Below are 8,285 nucleotides of genomic sequence, written 5' to 3' on the forward strand. Positions count from 1 at the left end.
AAGCTACCTTCCCTACCACTTACTCTCCTCATGTTGGGAACAGATTGATTTATGAATCTTCATGTCTTGTACATTAAAATAAGTTATTTTTAAAAATATCATCACTAGGTGACAAAAAGCTAGTCTCAGAATCAGAGTCCAAGTACTGCTTCTGGCACAAACTAAAATGATTCGGGACAAATCATTTAACCTCTCAAGGGTCCAAGCAACTTTTAAAGCCTCCACAGAGTAGAACAGTTGCTTTGCTGATATTTAACAATGGAGTTTCCTCAGGTCCCTACAGAAGTGAGTCCAGAAAAAGATTGAGGAAGGTTGGACCTCTACCTTGCCCCTCAGGCAGGGCTATTAATAATTGCCCTGATCTTAAGTTAGAAGCAGTGACAACCTGAGTGAGAAACAGGAGATAGTAGGTTCCAGGCAAAACCACCACTCTTACCTCGACCACCATCTCTCAGATGCTGAAAGAGATAACATTACTCTTTTTTTAGAATCTTACCTTCTGTCTTAATATCACTTCTAAAACAGAGGAGTGGCAAGGGCTAGTAAACTGGGGTTAAATGACTTGCCCAGGGTCTCACAGCTAGGGAGAAAAAAACATTACTTTTAGCATCATGCCTCTAGTTATCATCTTGGAACTCAACAGCCTTACCAATGCTACAGCAACAGCTACTAAAGAATCAGAAAAGGAAGTTCTTGCCACCAAAATTCTTGGCATTAGCAAATGGTACAACATCAGAAACTGAAATTATTTTATTGGTGGCAAATGACATTAAAGAAGAGGTATTACCATCTGCTTACTACTGCACCATAAGGAGTAGTGGACCTTTGCATCTGAATTGCAACTGAAACCTTCCTTAAGTGTTGACTCTTCCATTAGAATGTGAGCTTCTTGAGAACAGAGACTGTCTTGCTTTTCTATTTATATCTCCATCACAGAGCTTAGTGCTTAATAAATGCTTTGTTCCTCCATTAATTCAAATTCACTGACGTCTATACTGCATGTAACTGGGCCCTACTGGCACTCATCAGTTCAAATTGTTGTTTTCATTGAGTCCAGAGTGATGTGGGTTTGTATGAGAGAGATAGACAGACAGACAGAGACAGAGAGATAGAAAGCATAGGATAGGAGAGGCTATGACTATGGTTGTGGTGGCTATGACTTCCAGAGACATAAACAAATGGTAATTGGGATCATATGGGGAAAATTGAGGTCTCTGTTGTCTTGATTCTTCAGCAACATGAGCAAGAGGTAACCAGAGGCCAGCACTGCAGGAAAGGTACTGATTCTAAAAGCAGAGAAGGGTACTGGGAGCCATAAAGAAAGATCCAGAGTTGCTAAGACTGGCTCAATATAGATTAAGCATTGTATTGGGCTACTGCTTTGGGAAACTGATTTTCCTCATTTTCCTAGCTTTCTCTATAAAGTCTCTTCTCTTTTCCCTTGACTCATAGATGTGTATTGCCAGTCTCCCAGTTTTCCTTCCAGTCCAAATACTATACTACAACCAGAGACCTGGGAGGAGGTTTGGGAGATGGATGGAGGCAGAAGCCTCCACATCCAAGTGCTTGACTTTTTTTTTTGTTATCTTATTTGTCCTATGTAGAATAAATTTATCTGAGTTTATGAATGCCTTAGAAAAGTGTGAGGAGTCCTATTAATTATAAATGGTAGAATTGAGATTTTAATATTCAGAATAATATTCTATTTCATGTCATTGATTGATTAGGTGCCTTGCCAGCTAGGGTTAATTTAAAATTCTTAATCTAGCCACTGAAGCACTAGATTTGAAGAGGGGGATAGTATTCATCCCTTTAGGAATGTTTCAGGGAATTTCCCACAGAGAAACTGATAAGACCACTGGGCTGGTATCTCAACCTGAGCACCAAATGGTAGACAACTCGGATATTTCACTTCCTTGAGGAATGTTTAATTCAGTGACATGCTATCTTCCTGAAGGCTTAGGAAAACAACATTCAAGTTGTAAGATTCAAGGACCCCAAAAGGGAGGGTCCAGGTTCTCAAGTGTCACATTAAATAATGTTTCCACTACTTACTTTACCAGGTGCTTCTAAGGAAAACACTTAGAATTTTTAATGTTATTTGAATTTGATTTATTATTAGTAATAGTTATAATTTAATAAAAATTGACTTTCATCATTGAAAATGTTGGGAACTTCTTTCCTTGGATACAAAAGTGGGCCCATCACTCATTTGGCTAAATATTTTTCCAAATCTCACACTTGCCCATTGTGAAATGATCCCGTGAGCCTTCCAAAGATTAGTCCTTTGCTTAGGATTCCATGAAATGGGAGCTTCAAGGAATAGAAACAAAGAGAAAAAGAGCAAGGTGCTTTCAAAAACACCAACTGGGTCCATAAGCAGCTAGAAACAAGTCCTATGACTACAGTTTTTTGGATTTAAGCTACAGGGGAATTTCCACATAGGATTAGAAACAAACCCCTTCCAGTGCTAGCTATATAATCAATTCCCAATTCATCTGGAGAAGAGCATGTCAGAGCCATACTTTATCAGAACAGCATTCTAGGAAAGTTTGTGGTTGATTCCATCCTCCACTGTCTATTTTCCTCTGTGTTATAAATCTGGGTCAGTGCCTTGGATTTTGGTTGAGTAGAGATGTATTTGATCCCCTATTCTACTGGAAGTGAGTCTGGTAAGGAGTCTGGTTGGGGAGAGATGTATCTGGTCCTCTATTTTACTGGAAGTGAGTCATGATAACCCATAATTGGGTCCTTAGGTGGCCAATCAACCAAGATTTGGCAGCCTCTGATGAGAGCTGACCTCTGGTGAGTCCATATGCTCATATGTTCTGAGACTTCTCTCTCCTTCCTAACCCTTTTTGCCCAGCAACAAAGGGAGTCACTAAAAAAGATTAAATATGTTCACAAAAATCAGTGCCTAGGGATTCCTGAGGAGCCAGGGGCAGCTTCTATATTAGTTCCATCCAAAGCTGGCCTTGGGCTATCTAGATAGTGGGTGGATGGGTGGAAGGATATCTAATGAAACCATTTCCGTCATCTATCATCAATTTTGCCATAGTTCTCGTCCATATTATTGCTCTGTTACAACTTTATTACTCAGAACAATGTAGTCTCAAGACCATGGACCACAGTGGGCTCTCTGTTATGACTGATAGTAATGAGCAATCTGGAAATTATCATTATTTAGTTTCCTCTTGTTTATTGTCCTATCATTGTCTAGACCTGGTTTCCTGAAGTCAAAATTTTCTACCTCTTATTCACTTCTCACTTTGACTCATTTATTTTTCACAATTTTCCCCAAGACCTTTTGACACTTTGAAGTGTTTTACTTAGACACAAACCTGCTCTTTCACTTTGTGTTTCTTCCTGTCTTTCCTTCTCACTCTTTATTAATAAGTCATAAAGAATCTGTTTTCAGGCAAACATCAGTCACAGATTAGTACAGCCTAGGGGTGGAGCAAGTGAGCAGGAATAAAAAGGGCAGGTCAGGGACAAAAGGCTGTTTCCCTGGGTCTTCTGAGTAATTATGATTCCTTACTCATGCTACGTGAAATTGTGAGAAATTTACAGAAATGGTAAAAGAACAAAGTGGTACAGGGATTCTTTATGCATTCCGCTGGGACTTATTTAATTGCTACCTATCCTGGTGGATAGAACAGAAATTTCTATTAGAGGTGGCTCCAGACCTAGCTCTATCCTTGACTATCCATGCAATTTTGGTCCAGATATTTATTTGGTCTATCTCTCTTGGGGCACGAATCTAGGAATGTTTAAAAATCCTTCCTTAATGTTTTCAAAGAATAAAGTTAACTTTATCTATAGAGGAGGCTTCCTTTTTCTCCCTCTCTCTCTCCCTCAAAACATCTCCCATTGAATGACATCCTTAAAATTCTTATAAAAGGAGAAAGAGCCTTTTAGTGATCTTGAAGCATCTTTTAACTTCTCTGAGCATCAGTTTCTTCGTTTATAATATGCAGAAAAGAATGGATTATTTTATAAAGCACATACATTTTATGTTGAGTTTAAGATTAATTAAAGGATTAATTAAAACAAAGAGAAAATAGAAAAAGGGGTATCAATTAGGAAGCTGTCACAATTGTCTAGGCATAAATGATAAAGGCCTGAACTTTATAAGTTGCCATACTAATGGAAGGTGACAAATTTAAGAAAAATTACATCAAAAATTTATAAGATTTGATGACTGCTTTCATATCAATAGCCAGATGAAGGATCATATGGGCTCAACTATATGGCAGCTAAGGTCTATTCCAGCTCTTGGGTTCTGTTTCCTACATGTATTATCTTATTTTATTCTCTACCAATTCTTGTCACCCATGTTTTAAAGAAAAAGAAAGAGCAACAATGAAGCTAAGTGACTTGTCCAAGGTCACACAGATAGTGGTAGATGTAAGAATCAAATCTGGATAGTCATATCACAAGTTCAGTGCTCTTATATTTATAACTAAATCATGTTTATCTTACTACCTCACAGCACTGTTGTAAGGATAAAATGAGACAGTCAATGGATTTGAGAACATTTGCATTCTTTTTACTGATATCTTTTGTTCTAACATCACATTAATTTCTTTTTGTTTTATTTAGAATAGTTTTCTAGGGTTATAGGATTCATGATTTTTCCCACTCCTCTTCCCTTCCCACTCCTGGAACTGACAAGCAGTTCCACTGGGTTATACAGGTATCATTGTTCAAAACCTATTTCCATGTTCTTCATATTTACAATAGCATGATCTTTTAACATCAAAACCCCAATCATATCCCCATTGAACTACATGATGGATCATATGTTTTCTTCTGTGTTTCTGCTCCCATAGTTCTTTCTCTGAATGTGGGTAGTATTCTTTCTCATAAGTTCCTTTGGATTGTCCTGAGTCATTGCATTGCTGCTAGTAGAAAAGTCTATTACATTTGATTGTGCCAGGATCTCTGTATAATGTTTTCCTGGTTCTGCTCCTTTCACTTTGCATCAATTCCTGTAGGTCTTTTTCCAGTTCACATGGAATTTCTCAAGCTCATCATTCCTTTCATCACAATAATATTCCATCACCATCAGATACCATAATTTTTTAGCCATCCCCCAACTGATGGACACCCCCTTATTTTCCAATTTTTTTCCACCACAAAGAATACAACTATAAATATTTTTGTACAAGTCCTTTTTCCTTATTGTCTCTTTGGAGTACAAACCCAGCAGTGGTATGGCTGGATCAAAGGGCAGACAATCTTTTAAAGTCCTTTGTGGAGAATTCCAAATTGCCCTCCAGAATGGTTGGACCAATTCACAACACCACCAGCAGTATATTAGTGTCCCAATATTGTAACATCCCCGCCAACATTTATTACTTTCTTTTGCTGCCATATTGGCCAATCGCTAGTTGTAAGGTGGTACCTCAAAGTTGTTTTTATTTGCATTTCTCTAATCAGGAGGGATTTAGAACATTTTTTTCATATAATTGTTGAGGGTTTTGATTTCTTAATGTGAAAACTACCTATTCATATCCTTTGACCATTTGTGGATTGAGAAATGGCTTGATTTTTTGTAAATTTGACTTAGCTCCTTATATATTTGGGAAATTAAACCTGTGCCATAGAGTTTTGTTATAAAATTTTTTCCAAGTTTGTTTCTTTCCTTCTAATTTAAGTTGCATTGGTTTTGTTTGTACAAACCCTTTTTAATTTGATATAATCAAAATCATTCATTTTACATTTTGTAATGTTCTCTATCTTTTGCTTGTTCTTAAATTTCTTCCTTTCCCACAGATCTGACAGATATACTATTCTATGTTCACCTAATTTACTTATGATTTCACTCTTTATATTTAAGTCATTTACCCATTTTGAATTTATCTCGGTATAGGGTGTAAGATGTTCATCTAAATCTAATTTTTCCCATACTGTTTTCTAATTTTTCCCAGCAGTTTTTGTCAAAGAGTGCGTTCTTGTCCCCAAAGCTGGGATCTTTGGGTTTATTGAACACTAGCTTGCCGAGATCATTTACCTCTAGTCTATTCCATTGGCCCACCCTTCTGGCTCTTAGCCAGTACCATATTGATTTGATGACCACCATCACATTAATTTCTGAATAAACCCCTCCCTTGCTTATAAAACCATACCTTATAGGCCAGATTTTAAAAGAAAGAGAAAAGAAAATAATTCAGCAAAACTTACCAATATGTCAAAGCATATCTAACATTATCAATGACATTCTACACCTGCAATTCCTCAACCTATAATTAATGGAAGGAGTACATGTTCATAAATACACATATATTCATACACACATATACACATATATACACATTATGCATGTATACAAATACACACATGTTCATATATATGATGAAGGGGATGCATGTTCACATGGCTATATATTTATATACACATCTATGTATATGTGCATAGTTTCTTTCTGGAAGTAAATTTATACATGTGAGTCTCCAGAGAGGGTAACTAGCATATCATACCATATATAGATCATACAGAAAAGCTGGGGATGTTTAGCTTGGGAAAATTAAGATATGGGATGACTGTCTTTAAGCAAATGGTAGGTTATTATTACCTAGAAAAGACATTCCACTTATTCCGCTTGGCCCCAGAAGGCAAAAATATCAGCCATAGATGAAGTGGAAGAGAAGCAGATTTAAGATTCATGTAAGAAAAAATTTCCTCACAATTACAACTATTCAAAAGTAGAGTGGGCTGTTTTGAGAGATAGCAGATTCCCCCTCATTGGAGGTTTTTAAGCAAAGGCCCATTGGCCATTTCTTGGGTATGAGGGGATTCTTTCTTTTCAGGTATATTTTGGACCAAAGGTCCTGTAAAATCCTTTCCAATTCTGAAATTCTGTTATCTTGTGATTCTATGTAGCTCCAAGGGCCTTCCTAGCTCTAAAATTCTGTGATCTGTATTTCAAAGCACCAGGAGCTCTGGATCTCTGAATCCTGAAAGGGCATCCATTATAAACTGCAGCTGTCCATTGTTGAGTGGTGCTGATCTGATTCTTTCCCTTGATTTATTAAGCCTGGGCAAAGGTGTGACTTTCACACACTGAAAGGGAGAGAAATATCAGCACTCAATCTTTTTCCTTTGTTCATTGAACCACATTGCTTACAAATTTTGATGTCAAACTTAGTTGGTTCCACTTTTTCTTAAGTACCAAATGGGGATGTGGAGGAAGGATGATAATTAAGGAGACAATTATACTTATCCCCAAGGTGGGCTTACTATCACACTCAAAGAGCTCAGCAGACACAAATCAGATCAAAACTTGAGACTTGGGTGCTGTTTAAGATCTAACTTGTTTTCCATGCAGGTTTATTTAAACAGACTGAAGCTATTAGCTTACAGGTTTAGAAAACACCTTCCTTTTCAAGCCTGGTTACCTAGGGCTCTCCAGTCACCTTCCTTAGAGAGAAAACAAACCAAAAATACTTCATAGGCATAGATTAAACATTTAAAAAACCTATTCTAATTCATTTCAGCCCTACCCCACCATGTTTCAATCCTTTTCTACCTTCCTCTTCCATAGTGCCCTCAGTAACCCCTTTTCTATTTTTAGCAATTTTTTTTGTATTATATCTCTTCCTTTCATATTCTTTCCACTTCCTAGCAGTTATGGAAGCCTAGATCTGCCCAGCAAGCATTGTATCCCTTCTATCTTTCTCTATTACCTTCTGCCTTGCCCTATGACACATTAAGTGATGGTCATGCTCCTTACTTATCATTACCACTTCCAGATACTCCTGATGACACTATTATTCAATAATCCTCCTTCTATTAGATATATCAGACGATCTAAGTTCTGATCTTTGTTGATTGAATGAATGGTGACCTTTATGTCATACTCCTTTTCTTCTTCTTTTTTAAATCCTAGTCTTCTCTCTTAGAATCAATCAATGTGTATTGGTTTTAAGGCAGAGGAAAGATAAGGGCTAGACAAGGCAGGTTAAGTGATTTGCCCAGGGTCACATAGCTAGGAAGTGTCTGATGGTAGATTTGAACACAGGACTTCCCATCTCCAGGCCTGAATGTCTATCCCCTGAGCCACTGAGTTAACAAGCTCCCAATCCTTTTCTTCTCAAAGAGCATAGTACTTGACTAACAGTCTTTCTCTCAACTTGATACTGGCCTTTTTTTGGGGGGAGACTCTAATATCCATACTGATACCCCCCTATCAAATATCCTAGTTTGCTGGATAATTGATCTCCTATCCCATGATCTGTAACCTTCACTTTTATTTTCTCCACAGATGGCATAATCAGACCCTT

This window comes from Monodelphis domestica, chromosome 4 (genome assembly GCF_027887165.1).
Source record: "Monodelphis domestica isolate mMonDom1 chromosome 4, mMonDom1.pri, whole genome shotgun sequence".
NCBI classification, from domain to species: Eukaryota; Metazoa; Chordata; class Mammalia; order Didelphimorphia; family Didelphidae; genus Monodelphis; species Monodelphis domestica.